Source organism: Aegilops tauschii, chromosome 4, assembly GCF_002575655.3.
Source record: "Aegilops tauschii subsp. strangulata cultivar AL8/78 chromosome 4, Aet v6.0, whole genome shotgun sequence".
Taxonomy (NCBI): domain Eukaryota; kingdom Viridiplantae; phylum Streptophyta; class Magnoliopsida; order Poales; family Poaceae; genus Aegilops; species Aegilops tauschii.
Window position 1 is genome coordinate 268,462,795 of NC_053038.3, and position 15,980 is coordinate 268,478,774.

A 15,980-nucleotide genomic window follows, 5' to 3' on the forward strand; every position below is an offset into this window, starting at 1 on the left:
ATTTCAATTTGAACTTCACCTTTTTATATTTTGAGTAAAGAATAGTATTAGATTTTTATACGAAAAAAAATCGAACATGGAAACACAAGGTGAACTCTCTCGCGAGAAGTTTCGAACTTCCCCGGATAGAGCACTTGAACTTCTAGCAACAAAGTTTCCAGCCTTTGCTTTTTCATTATTTTTTTAATACAAAATGCACACCGTGTACTACGTGAACTTCTAGTAGTTATCAATCTGAACTTCTCTCGGTTACGTGAAAATATCTTAGTTTTTTCAATTTGTTGGTTTATCATTTAGTAACGAGGAAAATTTAGGTTCTTCATATACATCGAACTATTCTATTTTTAAAAATTCAAGTTCTTGGTTTTTACAATTTAGACTTCTTGGTGTTATTCATTTGTAACGGAAAAAATGGGGTAATATGTATTTTATAGAGTTTTTCAAGTGCTCTGTTATTTTAATATGACCTTTGCTTTTTTTTAACGTGTAAAGTGTGTTTTTTGTTACATTTGAGTTTATCTGTGATATAATTAAAAAAAATTGTCATCGCTTTTCTTCGTTACACTTTGATTTCTTCCTTGGTATAACATCGAACCTCTTTATTTTTTTAATATGAACTTCTCGATTTAATCTTTAGTGATGGAGAAATTTATATTCGAAATGCTTCTTTATATTCACACCCCAAAGATGTATATTTTTTCGAAATCAGACATTTCGAACTTTGTGCGGCACAAACTATGAATTTCTCATCCACTATTTTTTGTGTGTATCCACATATTTTTGAAGAGAACACATATACTAGGATTTCTAATTTGTATTTACAGAGAAGCATTTTGATCTCTGTCTAGAACAACACATAGAAGCAATGTTCAGGCCAAAGTGGTAATTAACAACCACTAGACACCAACTGCTAACATATATACATATTGGTGCTCAGTGACCTTCATGCAAACACAGTGCCCCATGTACATTCCCATACATACAAATTGAACCTTTACAAAGTATAAGGCTAAACTTCCTCGTGCAGACCGGAACAGGAGCACAAAACACAAGCTCCCACAAGGTGAGCACGCACACACACGAGACACCAGACCCAACACACATGCCCTAGGACATGATGCTCTTTTATTGACTTGGGGTCTTCCTTTTTTAATAAACACACGGAGAGAGAACCAGCTGCTGCTTACAAGTGTGGTTAGAGGAGCAGTGATGCACATGAAGAACGAGCTGGCCAGCATCCAGCATGGCAAACATGCATCTTGCAAGGCACACATGAACCAAGCACACCATACTGGCACCCGCACACACGAGCCCAAAGTGTCGCACAGCAGTAGTAGAACTTCACGGAACATCTCCGAAGAACATGACGTATAGATGTAGTGGGACTTCATGGAACGTCTCCGAAGCCGAGCACAAATTTGAGTGTCAAAAACAATAGTTACGCACAAAGTTGAACTGAACTTTTAACACCCGAATTGAAGCCATGAACAAACTTTAACAGAATTTTCTACCTATTCCCAGTAGCAGCAAGGGCAAGCCACGGTGCGAGACACATAGCTGCGCACAGATAAAAGCAGTGGACGGGAGGGCACACTGGTCCTGTGGTGGCACCAAGCGAGGGTGCGTCACAATTTCCCATGTAGCATCGTATCTGCCACAGCCACCAGTAGACAAACAAACAAATTGTATGAACTATGTACAAGTAGAACAACCAAAACTATGCATTTGTAGTGCCAAAATGGGCTAAATCAATGTTTGTACATACAAGCTATATACAAACACTAATTTTTGCAGAAACATTAGCTAGCTGATACACACATGAGGCACTGCACATATGGTATCCTGTCTTTGAAGTGAACATGAAGTGCAGCCCATGTGCAACAAGTCAAGGTTCTGCTATAGGTAGCGGTAGCCTAGTCGCTGAGTATATCTGAACCCATAGTTGCGGTCATAACTGAACCTTTTAAACAATTATACTTGAACGTCTCAGAGAAACAACAAGGTTAACTTCGATCAGATGTACTCACGCGCATGGGATGAGCAAAAGGTTGGGATCTAGCTGCGCGGTTAATTTCATTGTTCCAGTAGCAGAGAGTTCCCATCAGCTACACATAGAAGAACGCCACATCCAAGAGACATCTGCAGAGCTTGGGAGTCTCAAGTTGCTGCTCACAGAACAACAAAATTAAATTTTCCACCGCACAACAGAGCAAAAAAAAATTTATGATGAAGGTCAACATCATCAACTAAGAAGGTCATCTTTTGGTCTAAGGCCAAGGTGGGAAGGGGATGGCCGGAGATGCATCATGCACCTGACCTTCTCAACATCAGACCTTCATGGTCGGCCCTGTGACAATGGCTTTTTCAGTTTTCTTCTTAAAATGGTGCTATTTTTTTCCTTTTCATTCAAACTTTCAACTTCTGTTAATTTTTTTACATAATCATCAACATCAATATCTCTAAATTACAGGAGTAGAACCACTTGAACTTCTGTCCAAAACTTTTCTGTACTACAACCTAGACAATCAACAACAGCGCCACATTACCCAACTTCTTCTGTGACGAGGGAAAGTTTGAGGCTACTGTAGGGAGAGGAGGGTGGCCTCACCAGAGCGGTAGAGATAATTGGGAGTACCTCACCGGAGCATCGGAGAGCCACGGCGGCTTGCTCCCACTGGCCCTAGGTGGACGGCATCCTGTCGAGGAGGAGGGCCTCCAGCAGGGCTCCACGCAGAGGAGGGGACAAGATCCAGTAGCCCACCATGGATCCAGCATTGGGACTGGTGGAGCGCCGAGCTGTCTGCCAGTGGAGGCGCATTGGGTAGGCGGCGGCGGCGTGTGGGGATCCTTTGGCGCAGCGGCGGAGTGTGGGATCTAGGGCCGTGCGGTGGCGCACGGGAATCCATGGCCCCGTGGCGGCGCGCCGGGATCCTGGACCGGCGACGGCATCTGGGGTTCCAGGCCCCGGTGGCGGCGCGGGGATGCGCGTAGGATTTAGGGCGCTGCTGCGCTGATGAGAAGATGAGGAGAAGGAAGAAGGAGAGCTTAGGCGCGCGGCGGCGGAGGTCCGGCGGTCGCCGGCGAAGGATGATGGGAGGTCGGGGGATCGGAGGTCGGTCGAGCTGGGGTGAGGTCGGCGGTGCGCCGGAAGGAGGCGGCGTCGGTTGGGGCGGGGTGAGGTCGTCGGCGCGCCGGAAGGAGGTAGGTCGGTGGCGCTGGTTCTAGGAGGAGGCAGGGGAGGCGGCGCCAGAAAGCCGCGCGACAGCGGGATCTGGGAGGTCGCCGCGGCGGCAGGGCATCGGGGGGAAGGGGGGCGGGTGGAAGAGTGGGCAGTTCGTGGCCTAGTGTGTGGGTGTTTTTTCTTTTTTTTAGTTGTTTTTTTTTCTTTTTTTCTTTTTTTTAGTTGTTGGTTTTGCAAGTTCGGGAATATCAGATCGCTCTCTATATAGAGCCGGCCGTATATATATATATATATATATATATATATATATATATATATATATATATATATGTTAATATTATTTGCACCGTCCGATCAAAATAATAATGGCTGAGATTTAAAGGTTTTTCCGTAACATATTAGTGTGTACATACCAACATATTGAACTATCACGTTGTCACATATACAGCCCATCCAATGTAATTAGACTAGGCAAGGAAGCGTCAGCACATAAAAAACGACTAGGCAAGGAAGCGTCAGCACGTAAAAAAAGGTAGGAAGAGTTAGGTTCACGTACGAGCATCAATATGGTAAAAAAATCCTGACACGTTGCATACAAAAGAGATGTCCAGGTTTACGTCCTACAGTTCTACCGAAACCTCAAAGCCATATGCCTCTCGAGCAGTCCAGGTTTTAGGGTTTATGATGGTCTGCCCTAGGGCCGAGCTATTCCTCCTGTGCAACTGCAGCTCACCTCCTATAGATCCACCGAAACCCCAAAACTATGCCTCTCGAGCAGCCGAGTTCTAGGGTTTCTGATGGTCTACTCTAGGGCCACACTATTCATCCTGTCCTGTGGCTGCAGCTCACATCCTACAGCGCCACCAAAACCTCGAAGCCATGCCTTCTGTGTCCACTCTCCACAAGATCTTCTCCTCAATCGGTTAGGTGTTGAAGATTCCGCCTCCCGAGCAGCAACCAGTCGCGTCTCATCATCCTGTTCCTGTCCATAGGAAAACACTTGACAAGAATCATGTCGCAAAGTAGGAAGAATACTATCGTGCTATCTTGGAGTTGTGTCATACACAGGTCGATCAAGGCATGTAGGACTGTCTGCAAGAGGATAGATCAGCATGGTCTACAAGCATAGTAAGATGACCACCAAGGATGTGACTTACAAGTGGCATAAAGAGAACCAAATCGACCCCCAGATGCAGGTATTACTTGGCGTAATAAAAAATTGTTTGAAACATGGCCGTATCCTCTTTCTAGATTTAATCAACTCCTCGCCCTCCTCTGTCTAACAGTTAGTTAAAATTTGGACATGCTTGCCAAGTGTTTGACAAAATGTATAAAGACATGTATATCCAATGGTATTTTTAGCAGATCATTGTGCATATTAGATTTACAGTTTGAAAAAGGATAAATTTATGTATACAAGCTATCCTTAGGACTAATGCGTAAAGGTCCTGAATTCAGGATATAACAGATCACATATTATACAATGTGTTAGTAACAGCAACTACTATTGTTTGCAGAATTTTTATGATATACAAGATGCTATATGCAACTCTTATCGTTGAAAAATGAGCATAATAGATTATTTTTGTAGTCATTAAGTAATAAAAGCTATTGTATTGTGTGTAGATTTTTCCTAGAAGATGATATGTGTGTGAATCCTTATAAATTCAAGTGATTTCCATTAATTCTGAAATTTGAATGGTAAGTAAGAGTTGATCTCAGTAATCAGTTCATCCATTCGAGTTAAGATATTTTCCATAGGTCACCAATGTACAATTTGCATATTTGATCCCTGCATGCATTTTCTAATTACATTCATTTTTTTAATAATTCTAATTACATTCATGTTTACTATGGAAGGACTATTATACATTTATCCGGGTGGTCAGAGACAATCGTACTGTTGCATGTTGTTTCAGTTCTGCACCTGAAGGCTATATTCTACTAGATATGTTCCAATCAGTCTATGTTTCTATGACAATAACTGTAGTTTTTCAGTGTCTAATATAAGTGAAAGGCAACGCTACAATTCTATTGCACAATTTTTTTTCCTGTACAACATGCTATATGCTATTTCTTATCGCTGCAAAATGAGTCTAATAGATTATTTTGTAGCCCTAAAGTAACAGTAGCTATTTTGTTGTCTGCAGAGTACTTTTGTAGAAGATGACATATGCGACAAGTGATTCCCGTAAATTCTGAAATTTGAAAGGTTAGTAAGAGCTGTTCTAAATCATCAGTTCATCCATTCGGGTTCAGATATTTTCCATAGGTCATCAATGTACAATTTGCATATTTAATCCCTGCGTGCACTTTCTAATTACATTCATGGTTACTATGGAAGGTCTACTAAATTCAGACATGCACTTTAGTGAGTTTTATGTTCTTGGTAACAGCTCTTCTGTCTAGCCTTTTCAGTTGAGGAGAACAATGAAAAAAGCTCCAGTGTTATATGCATCACCTACAACACATGTGAAAACTCTATTGCATATCAATTAACACATATGGACCAAATTCAGTTAATAAATGCAAGCCTTTTTCTTTTGTCTTAAAGACACATATTATTAATATAACTTGCTAATACTATATGGTAACAACAAATAGAAAGAATACACCTTTTTATCAAACTACAGGGAGGAAGCATACCTGTGACGAATCAGCCGGTGTGCAGCAAGTAGTAATGATGCAAAGTTGTAGCACATTACATAGGTGGAAGCTGACAGCAGTAGCGAGCCCACAACACGCCTCCACCCATGGACTCTCTACAAGACAATGAAATATTGAACACTTTTTGCTATACGAAACTTCATATAATTAATATGGATGTGTTGAAGAGACACTAACCAAAGTTCGGCACAATGTTAACTAAAAAAATAGAATAAGCTCAATTCCCTAAAGCAACGCAAGGCACATTCAAGATAAATAATTCTACAATTTATATCCTAGAAATAGTCAGAATGTACGAGCTTATTGTCTGAATTATAATAAAACAGAAGAACTAAGTAACTCAACGTTATCTCTGAATAAATTTAACGGATCAACTAAGCAAACAAGCTTTTATAAAGTACATATATACTGTGCGCAAAAAAAGAAGAATGCAAAGGATGTTGGGAGAGTAGTAAGGCAGTCATTCCCATCCCTACTACTCTGCCATAGACGACGAGGAACACTATGAAGAACATGGCTGTCGAACCCGACGGCACAGCTCTCGGCCCAGTGGCACAAACAGGAGAGCAGCGCCACTCAGCAAAACGGATTTATCATATTCTCCAGTGGCCTCCCATGCGACCGCTTTGCCTCACGACTCGCTGCTAGGGGCGCAGAATCGGAGGCTGGAACGCGTGCCCCAGCGTCGGTCCGATCTGGCCTCAAGAGCATCTCCTTCGCAGCTTTAGTGATGCACGGGCAGGCCAGTGGATGGATTTGGTGCAGCCACTCGCTTTCACATGGACGAACAAATTTCTCATAGCCATAGAAAATCTCCATAAAAAACCAAAATCCGCGCCATTGTTGGAGCCTAGAAGACCAAGCATCTGGGAAGGGAGGAGAAGGAATGGGAAGAGGAGAGATTACCTGGAGGAGAGGAACCGCTCAGGTTCAAAGGGGCCCAACTCCACGGCCATCCAATTGACGGCGGCGGCGAGCAGCAGGCACGTGTGGTCGAGCTGGAGGACCTGCCGTCGCCGAGAGCATGCAGCCACCGCACTCCGCCGCAAATCCCCCTTCTCACCCCGTCCTCCTCCCTTGGCAGGATCTATCAACGAATGTGGATGAATCTATGGATCAGGCAAGGAACGGTGAAAAAGGAACGGGAGGAGAACGAGAATTTGGGTTTCTCTTTTTTTTTGGCTGGGAAGGGTAGCACGCTGAGTCGTTGACCCACGGTTAGCTGGCTGTAACTTACAGTGTACTATAATATATCACTTCGTTCTTAAATATAAGTCTTTGTAGAGATCTCATTATGAACCATATACGAATCTACAAAGATGCATTTTAGAGATAGATTCGCTTATTTTGCTCCGTATATAGTCCACAGTAAAATCTCTACAAAGACTTATATTTAGAAACGGGGTACTTATGAAGTGAAAACTAATATTTATTAGATTTTTCTATTTCATTTATTCACTCATATAGTTTCATTTCATTTCTCACACAATTGGGTATATTACGTACAGAATATATTGTGGGGAATTAGATCCAGAATTTTCTCACAGAAAAAAGAAACATAATTCAGTATTCCATGATGGATTAGGAACATGTAGTAAAGAAACAAAGAAAGAAAATGTTGGGCATTCACACAAAATAATTTTTTGGCAAACTAAAATAATAGACAGAGATAACTGAAACACAAAGGATAGTATGAAGAGGAAAAATGCATATAGAGGCGCTCAACTGAAACACAAAGAATAGTATGAAGAGGAAAATGCATATGAAGGTGTTCAACTAACAATAAATATAAACTTTTGAGCAATGTCAAAGAATAAAAAAATACATGTCCATATGAGTAAGAAAAACAACAAACACATCTCAATTATAAAAAATATAAAATGTACCAATCCTAGCTGCGCAATTAATGGCTGCGATATAAAAATAGATGCGCGATAAATATACTTCTGCGGACAAACAAAGATGGGTGTATCGATATAGGACGTACCGATTTGGACACGAAAAGCTATATGAGGCACACCATTGCCGTGGGCCAACAGCCCATCGCAGCAGCTCACGAGAGAAAAAAAACAGGCCAGGATAGAGTCTGGCTCGGAGACACCGCATATTCATGTCTACGCGATTCTGAAAAAAAAAATCATGTCTACACGTACGTGCTAATGAAGGGTAGTCTCATTTTAAAAAAAATGATGGTTTTTCCTCATACAAATCGGATTGGGTGTCAATAGTAAATAGGTGTATGAGAATCATGCCCTTGGCATTTAGAAAAAAACATCCATGCGAAAATAGCATAGTATGAATGCGATTTTCATGAGGTCAAATTGAGTTTTCTATTTGGCATCTGGTATTACAGCCCAACTAAGTTTACCGTGACACCTCAAGTGCATTGCAACCCGTTTTCATTTGGCGTGCAGGTTTGCTGCCGCTCGTAGAATCGAGCAGTGGACATTACGTGGCGCCGAAAGACCCCGAGAGAACATTCGGTCGGTAGAGTTTCCTTTTTCTTTGCATATTACTCAGATAGAGTTGAGTCTATATAGAAATGATTATGGTATTTTGACTCTCAGGAGTAATAAAATTATAACGACACACTTTTGTAAATTATAGAAAACAACATGCACAGAATTGTGGCATGCCATATTACCTCAAATTCTTTGTGATTAAAATTTGTATCTAATTTTATTTGATTTCAGCACAACAAAAGAAAATATTCTTTCGAAGATATTTGAGTCCCATGAAAAATAAATTTGTATAGCGAAAAATCCTTAAACGAACCAATCCTCCAAAATGTTAAGAAAAATATCCTACAAATCGAGGAGTCTGTACAGAAGACAACCATACTACCGGCGCCACACATTTAAACCTACAAAAGATAAAAATAGAAAAAAGAACATGTCGTGCAAGCAAACCGATATATAGATCACTAAAGTAGTGATCTAAACACTCTTATATTTCTATACTGAGGGAGTAGTTAGTTAAAGCAAACAAACTTCTATATAGATAATACATTTCCTATGCATAAACTTCTCACCATGATCGATCATATGCACATGAATTAAAAAAAATACGTGCACGTGGATTAATTTTAAAAGCAAATGAATAATGAGACGGATAAATCAATGCAAATTTCGTCACTATTTCAGTTATAAGGTATAGACGATTATTTGGTTATGTAATATAGCGATGTGGGCTGACTAAATCTAGAATAATACAAAATGCAACTCTTTCTACTCCGTGAGAAAAAACATTCTCAACATCACGATAGCTCATAGTATTTTAGAAGTGTCACTAGAGAAAAGAAAAACAAAGTTATTGCACTAAGAAAATATACTATACCCCGTCATATGCACCTGAATTAATATGGAAGAACATATGTATCCTAACCAAATATTGCAGTGTTCAGTACTATGGGTATTTCATCTATAAGTGATACATACATGTTTTTGGTTAATTCATACTATGATTAAATCTAGAAAGTACAAAACCAAAATATAAATTTGCTAGACATGTATTATTAAAATAATTGGAAGGGACAAAAAAATAATCGGCTAGGGAGACACTTCAAGAGTACCCATATAATGAGGCAAGTTACTAACCACATTATCGTCCTTTATATTAGTATCTCATGATCCTTACAAACAAACTAATACGGCTAATGAAAGGATTTTACTGAAGTTAGACATTTTTTTACAACATATACATGCTTTCTCTTTTTTTTGGGTAATCAGGTGGTTCTATTGAATGTTACCAGCATTACATTCAGTCAATATAAGCTCGGAGATATAACCTGGCCGACACTGCATCTAATAAGCCGTGCTACGGACCGTGCGAGCATAATTGGCCAGACAGTGTGTGGACCCTATTTTCATCTTTTTTTAAGCATCCGATTTTGATCTCTTAAAATCTTAAGAGGCTTAATCTCCCTAACCGCTATAAAATTCTTAATCTCCTTGACTAAATTACCAAACTCTGACTTGAGAAGCGTGATGTACAATATAGAACACAGTGCTACCATTGAATCAGATAGTACTAGAATCAGAACAATTGAGCATTTAAGAGCAAGGTTCATCCCTAGCATGATTTCTTGGAATTTGGCTTCCATGGCATTCTTGCAACTTTTCACAACATATACATGCTTTCTCAATCATTCTAATATATTGAGCGATAATTTATATGGTGCAAGTTTCCAAGGGTAAAAACCATTTTTCTATCAAATTGTAAATGTTTGCCAAAGGTATTACAAATCTAATAACTACGAAAACATAAATAACAACATACAAATCTAGCCGCGCAAATGCGCGGGTCACACCGCTAGTTTTGTATTACTCATGTAGCCTACCAAGTCTGTCGCACAGCCTTGTAACTTCTTACTCCATTGCTAAATTTGTACTAGTCCTGTATACCGTATAGTGCGCTACTCATACTACTACCTCCCCCACCCCCGGTTTATTGGCCCCCTTCGTAATTTGTGTCAAATTTTGACCATAAATTTCACTAACTAAATGTTAATGCATGTCACAAAAAAATATCGTTTTATTCGTATTTGAACATAGTTTCCAATGGAATAATTTTCGGTGACATGCATTAACATTTTGTTAGTTAAACCTATGGTTAAAATGTGACACTAAATACGACTAGTAAGTAGTACAATAGCTGTACTAGTATACGTCAGTCAAATTATTCATCATGTCCTCACATTGAATTGACGTGACAACACGCTGCGCGTGAGGTGACACAAGAATCCCGGCGGCGTGTTCGGGTATTGTGGACTTCAGATTTGGAGTACTACCTCTTATCTGTCGAAATCTTTCACCATTCATAAAACAGTCGATTGATCATACATTGAGTATCATATAACTGGAATTAATTGATGCAACTCCAATAAGGAGTGGTCGGTGCCGCCAGCTGGCGTCAAGTTCGATCCAACGGATCAGGAGCTGATCGAGCACCTTGAGGCCAAAGTGAGTGCTGACAGCGCGAGATCTCACCCTCTCATCGATTTGTTCATACCAACCATCGACAGCGAGCACGGCATATGCTACACCCATCCTCCGGGTAAGACACCGATCGACCGTCTACTTGCACAAACATATTCCATTGTTTATAGCTCTATTTTTCTTTTTAGACGCAGACCTAGTGAAGCAATTACAATTTGATAGTTAATAAAAAGTGAAACAAGTGACTGCAATATGCCAAAGATGTTATGAAAATGCCAACTACGTACACTAAAACTTGTATTCGACAATACTGCGGTTATCACACTGAGTGGCCGAAGCAAGCATTTCTTCCAGCGCAATTCGAGGGCGTTCAAAAGGGGCACGTGGACGCGTTGCAAGATACAGTCGGAGTGCGGCATGCATGCGATGTGGCACAAGACCGGCAATACCTTGCCGGTGATGGTCAACGGCCGGCAGATAGGCAGCAAAAAGGTTCTGGTGCTGCACACCAACAAGAACTTTGACTAGCAGAGGACCAACTGGATCATGCACCAGTACCACCTCGGGGACCTGGAGCAAGAGAAGGAGTGGGAGCTGGTCCTCTGCAAGATTTTCTACCAGACGAAAACTAGGGCCAGGACTAAAAAGATTATAAGTTACTTTGGTATTGATACTTGTACTACCTTGTCGTCCGCAAGTTGGTATTGTTGTTAACGATCTTTCGGTATGAACTTGGCATTTGCTTCCAACCATCATGCCGAGGGTCGACATGGATATAAAGCTAAATCATTTGATTCAAAACGAATTTTCAGGCACCTGATTTTTATTTGATGGGTAGCATAAGCACCCACCGTTCGAATTCACAGTTCTCCAAATTTTTCGAAACAAGTGCATGCACTTATTATCACGATGAAAAACAATAGACCTACTGCATCCCAGTTATCAGTCTGTACTTGCAGAATTCTCTTGTTTATTGAGCAGGTATATTGTTTTTTCAGGTCGAGCAAGTTTCAACTGGGCTGTAGACTGCCCAGGCTTGGTTTTGTTTTTTACAGGCCCAGCCTATGACGACAATGGGCCACAAAGATCCAATAGGTATCTACTGGCCTCTGGCCCGCCAACATTCGTTATATTTTGTCTTACAACATCCGTAGGCAGTTTTTTTACTGAATGAAACACACAACCCAGTTCTATTTTCCTATTGGAACGCCATGTCCTACTTCCGTTTTCTTATCAACGTATAGTTTTACTAGTTCATATACACGTATCATTATATTGAAAATACATAAAGTTCCCTTTTCATATTTACATCCTTATTTTTGTTGTTGTTTTCCCTCCCAGGGCTGATTTTTTACCATTGATTTTCCTTTAAACCAACTCAATTGCCCCACGTCTGGTTTGCTTACAAAAACAAAACAATTTTTTTGGCAAATCAATAAGTTCTTAAAAAATGTTTATCATTTCGGGATTACAATAGTCTGGACTCCACCGAAATATGCAAAATAAGGTTGAACTTTTTGACCGTGGTCCTGGGCAGAAAATGGGCTGTAATAAATTACTTAATAATTAGCAAATGGGCTGCAAATTATTAAAAAGTAGCAAATGGGCTCTATGTTGTCTGCCACAGATTTGGAGGCTGACTTGTGGGCCTACTAAGTTCATGCGTACACAAGGTTTCTGACTTTGTTGAGCATCACTTTAGTCACTCTGACTTTGTTCACTTGGACCCCACTTAACAGTGTGGTGGTTCCTATGACTCAACAAAGAAGAAAAGGAAACTACGAAACAACTATGTCTTCGCACTCCATAGTCTTCACGTGAATGTCTTCTCGAGTCATAATCTTCGTTGTGAATATCTTCACAGACCACCATTGTCTTTAATGTCTTCACACATTTTTAGGGGTCATCTCTGGTAGGTAAACCGAATCAATGAGGGACTACTACATGTGTTATCTTGCAATTCTCACAAACACATTAGTCCCTCAACCAAGTTTGTCGTCAATTCTCCAAAACCAACTAGGGGTGGCACTAGATGCACTTACAATCTCCCCCTTTTTGGTGATTGATGACAAACTGGTTGAAGTTTTCAACGGGGATAAAAGTATGTGAAAGTTTAAGGATTAAAGCATTGTCTTCATAAGTGGCAAAAGGCTCCCCCTGAAGATGTGCATATAAGTAGTTTGCTTTCGAATGCAAATGCACATGGCAGGTTTTACTTTGTGGAGATCCTCTTCAACTTATGAAGACAATTCATCATGCATATAAAGATATAACGAAGATAATGGCATGCATAATGAAAAATGGACGTCTGCGGAATGACTTCATGCGAAATTTATCATCGCATCACATAGTAGCAGAAAAAGTAGCAGGCGACCATCAAGTTTAAGTTTTACAACCCAAAGAACCAAATGTATCAAAAGACAAGAGTTGTAAACACTTGGCAAAATATAGCAACCACCCATAAGGACCCACTTGAAGACTATCAACTCATATGCTTCTCCCCCTTTTGTCAGTAAGGACAAAAAAGGTTTGAAGACGTAGAGTATCTACTCGTTCCCATCAGGAGTAGATGCAGGTGCAGGGTCGACGTTGGAGTTCGGTGGTGCAGAGGGGCCTGGTGCAGTGTTGAGACGCAGTGAAGCCATGGTTGGTGAAGTGCCATCGTCTTCTTCATCGACGACTCTCGCAACAACAGTTGCAGCCGAAGATCAATACTCAGAGTCTTCAATGGAAGGAGTCCGACGCCATCTTGCATTCTGGGGAGGCTTGGAGTCAAATTTGAAGCCCTCTGTGAAGTCGTCTTCGCGAAGATCGTCTTCAGAGCATAGCAGTGTGAGACTCTTCCAAACCCGCCGACAGGCTTCATGAGCTACGAATGAGTTCTTGGTGGCAAGATTGCGAATGCGATTGACATCCACCAGGATGCTCTACATCTGACGCTTTAACCAGTCATGGTGCCTATCATGTTTCTGATGTAAGGCCACAAGAAGCTCTCGGTCATTGAGTACATGAGATCGCTTCCGAGGCCTTTGAGCAATGGTGCTTTCAGTGGCTTCAGTGTTTGCACGATGAGGTGCACGCATATTTCCAGCCAGAGGATAGACTCGAGTTGCAGCAAGAAAACCCTCCATTGGTTGCGAGAAGCTTTGGTGATCAGCATTATGAAGATAAAGTGGCTCCTTGGCAGGCTCAGGGTAGATGGCTTCGACGGACATATCAACCTCAGGCAAAAAGACAAGATGGTTGCGCGCTGAGGGCTTATAGTCGACAGAGGAGTGAAGCTTGATTAGGCGCATTACCCATGGAGCATAAAACTTCAAGCCAAACAGATCAATTCCAGATGCAGCAAGTTGTGTGATGAAGAAATCCTAGGGATTGAATTTGATGCCATTGACAATATAGAATACCAAAGTCTTCATGGCTCCTTCAAGTTTGGCTTCAGCTGAGTGTCCCTTGATGGGCCAGAGAGTACGCCTCAGAATATGATAGACTGTGCGGGGCAGGTACTCAAGGTCCTTGACGAAGAATTCCTTGGGATAATCAGCATCTTGAGGCAATGGCTTCACCATGCTGAGCATCTGACTCATGTTTTGTTTAGGCCGCTGAAAGATACTCTGCAGTTCATTTTGGTGTAGCTGACAACCAGGCTCATACAAGTCACCTGGAGTGGGCAGGGAAGTAAACTCAATAATGTCTTGAGCTTTGGCTTCATGGTGCACATCGCCTGGCATCCACTCAAGGACCCATGTCTTCGGATCCCTATTGTAGCCACGAATGTGAAGTGTGGCGTCGAACTGCAGCAGGAGCTCTTCATTCCAGTGTTCTTTGTCAATGACGAACTGTAGAAGACCAACCTCCCTGAAGCAGTCAAGAGCTTCTTCCAGACAGGGCAGCCCAGCAATAGCTGTTGGGAATCGTAGCATAATTTTAAAATTTTCCTACGCTCACCAAGATGCATCTATGGAGTATACTAGCAACGAGGGGAAAGGAGTGCATCTACATACCCTTGTAGATCGCGAGCGGAAGCGTTCCAATGAACGTGGATGACGGAGTCGTACTCGCTGTGATTCAAATCACCGATGACCGAGTGCCGAACGGACGGCACCTCCGCGTTCAACACACGTACGGTGCAGCGACGTCTCCTCCTCCTTGATCCAGCAAGGGGGAAGGAGAGGTTGATGGAGATCCAGCAGCACGACGGCGTGGTGGTGGATGTAGCGGGTCTCCGGCAGGGCTTCGCCGAGCTTCTGCGAGAGAGAGAGGTGTTGCAGGGGGAGAGGGAGGCGCCCAAGGCTGTCTTTTTGCTGCCCTCCCTCCCCCTTTATATAGGCCCCCTGGGGGGCGCCGGCCCTGGAGATGGGATCTCAAGGGGGGGGGGGGCGGCGGCCAAAGGGGGGAAGGGGGTGCCTTGCCCCCCAAGGCAAGTGGGAAGCCCTCCCACCCTAGGGTTCCCAACCCTAGGCGCATGGGGGGAGGCCCATGGGGGGGCACCCAGCCCACTAGGGGCTGGTTCCCTTCCCACTTCAGCCCACGGGGCCCTCCGGGATAGGTGGCCCCACCCGGTGGACCCCCGGGACCCTTCCGGTGGTCCCGGTACAATACCGGTAACCCCCGAAATTTTCCCGGTGGCCGAAACTGGACTTCCCATATATAATTCTTCACCTCCGGACCATTCCGGAACCTCTCGTGACGTCCGGGATCTCATCCGGGACTCCGAACAACTTTCGGGTTTCCGCATACATATATCTCTACAACCCTAGCGTCACCGAACCTTAAGTGTGTAGACCCTACGGGTTCGGGAGACATGCAGACATGACCGAGACGCCTCTCCGGTCAATAACCAACAACGGGATCTGGATACCCATGTTGGCTCCCACATGTTCCACGATGATCTCATCGGATGAACCACGGTGTCGAGGATTCAATCAATCCCGTATGCAATTCCCTTTGTCAATCGGTATGTTACTTGCCCGAGATTCGATCGTCGGTATCCCAATACCTTGTTCAATCTCGTTACCGGCAAGTCTCTTTACTCGTACTGCAATGCATGATCCCGTGACTAACGCCTTAGTCACATTGAGCTCATTATGATGATGCATTACCGAGTGGGCCCAGAGATACCTCTCCGTCACACGGAGTGACAAATCCCAGTCTCGATCCGTGCCAACCCAACAGACACTTTCAGAGATACCCGT

The 15,980-nt window shown here is 42.5% G+C and overlaps 1 long non-coding RNA gene across 1 annotated transcript; it reads right to left on the reverse strand.

The window, feature by feature from the left end:
• Positions 1-798: 798 nt before the first annotated feature.
• LOC120962963 (uncharacterized) lies at positions 799-5,821 on the reverse strand. The gene is made up of 2 exons (XR_005754323.3): positions 2,028-5,821; positions 799-1,651 (listed from the first exon to the last, which is right to left on the reverse strand). It is a non-coding gene; the product is annotated as an uncharacterized lncRNA (long non-coding RNA).
• Positions 5,822-15,980: the final 10,159 nt, after the last annotated feature.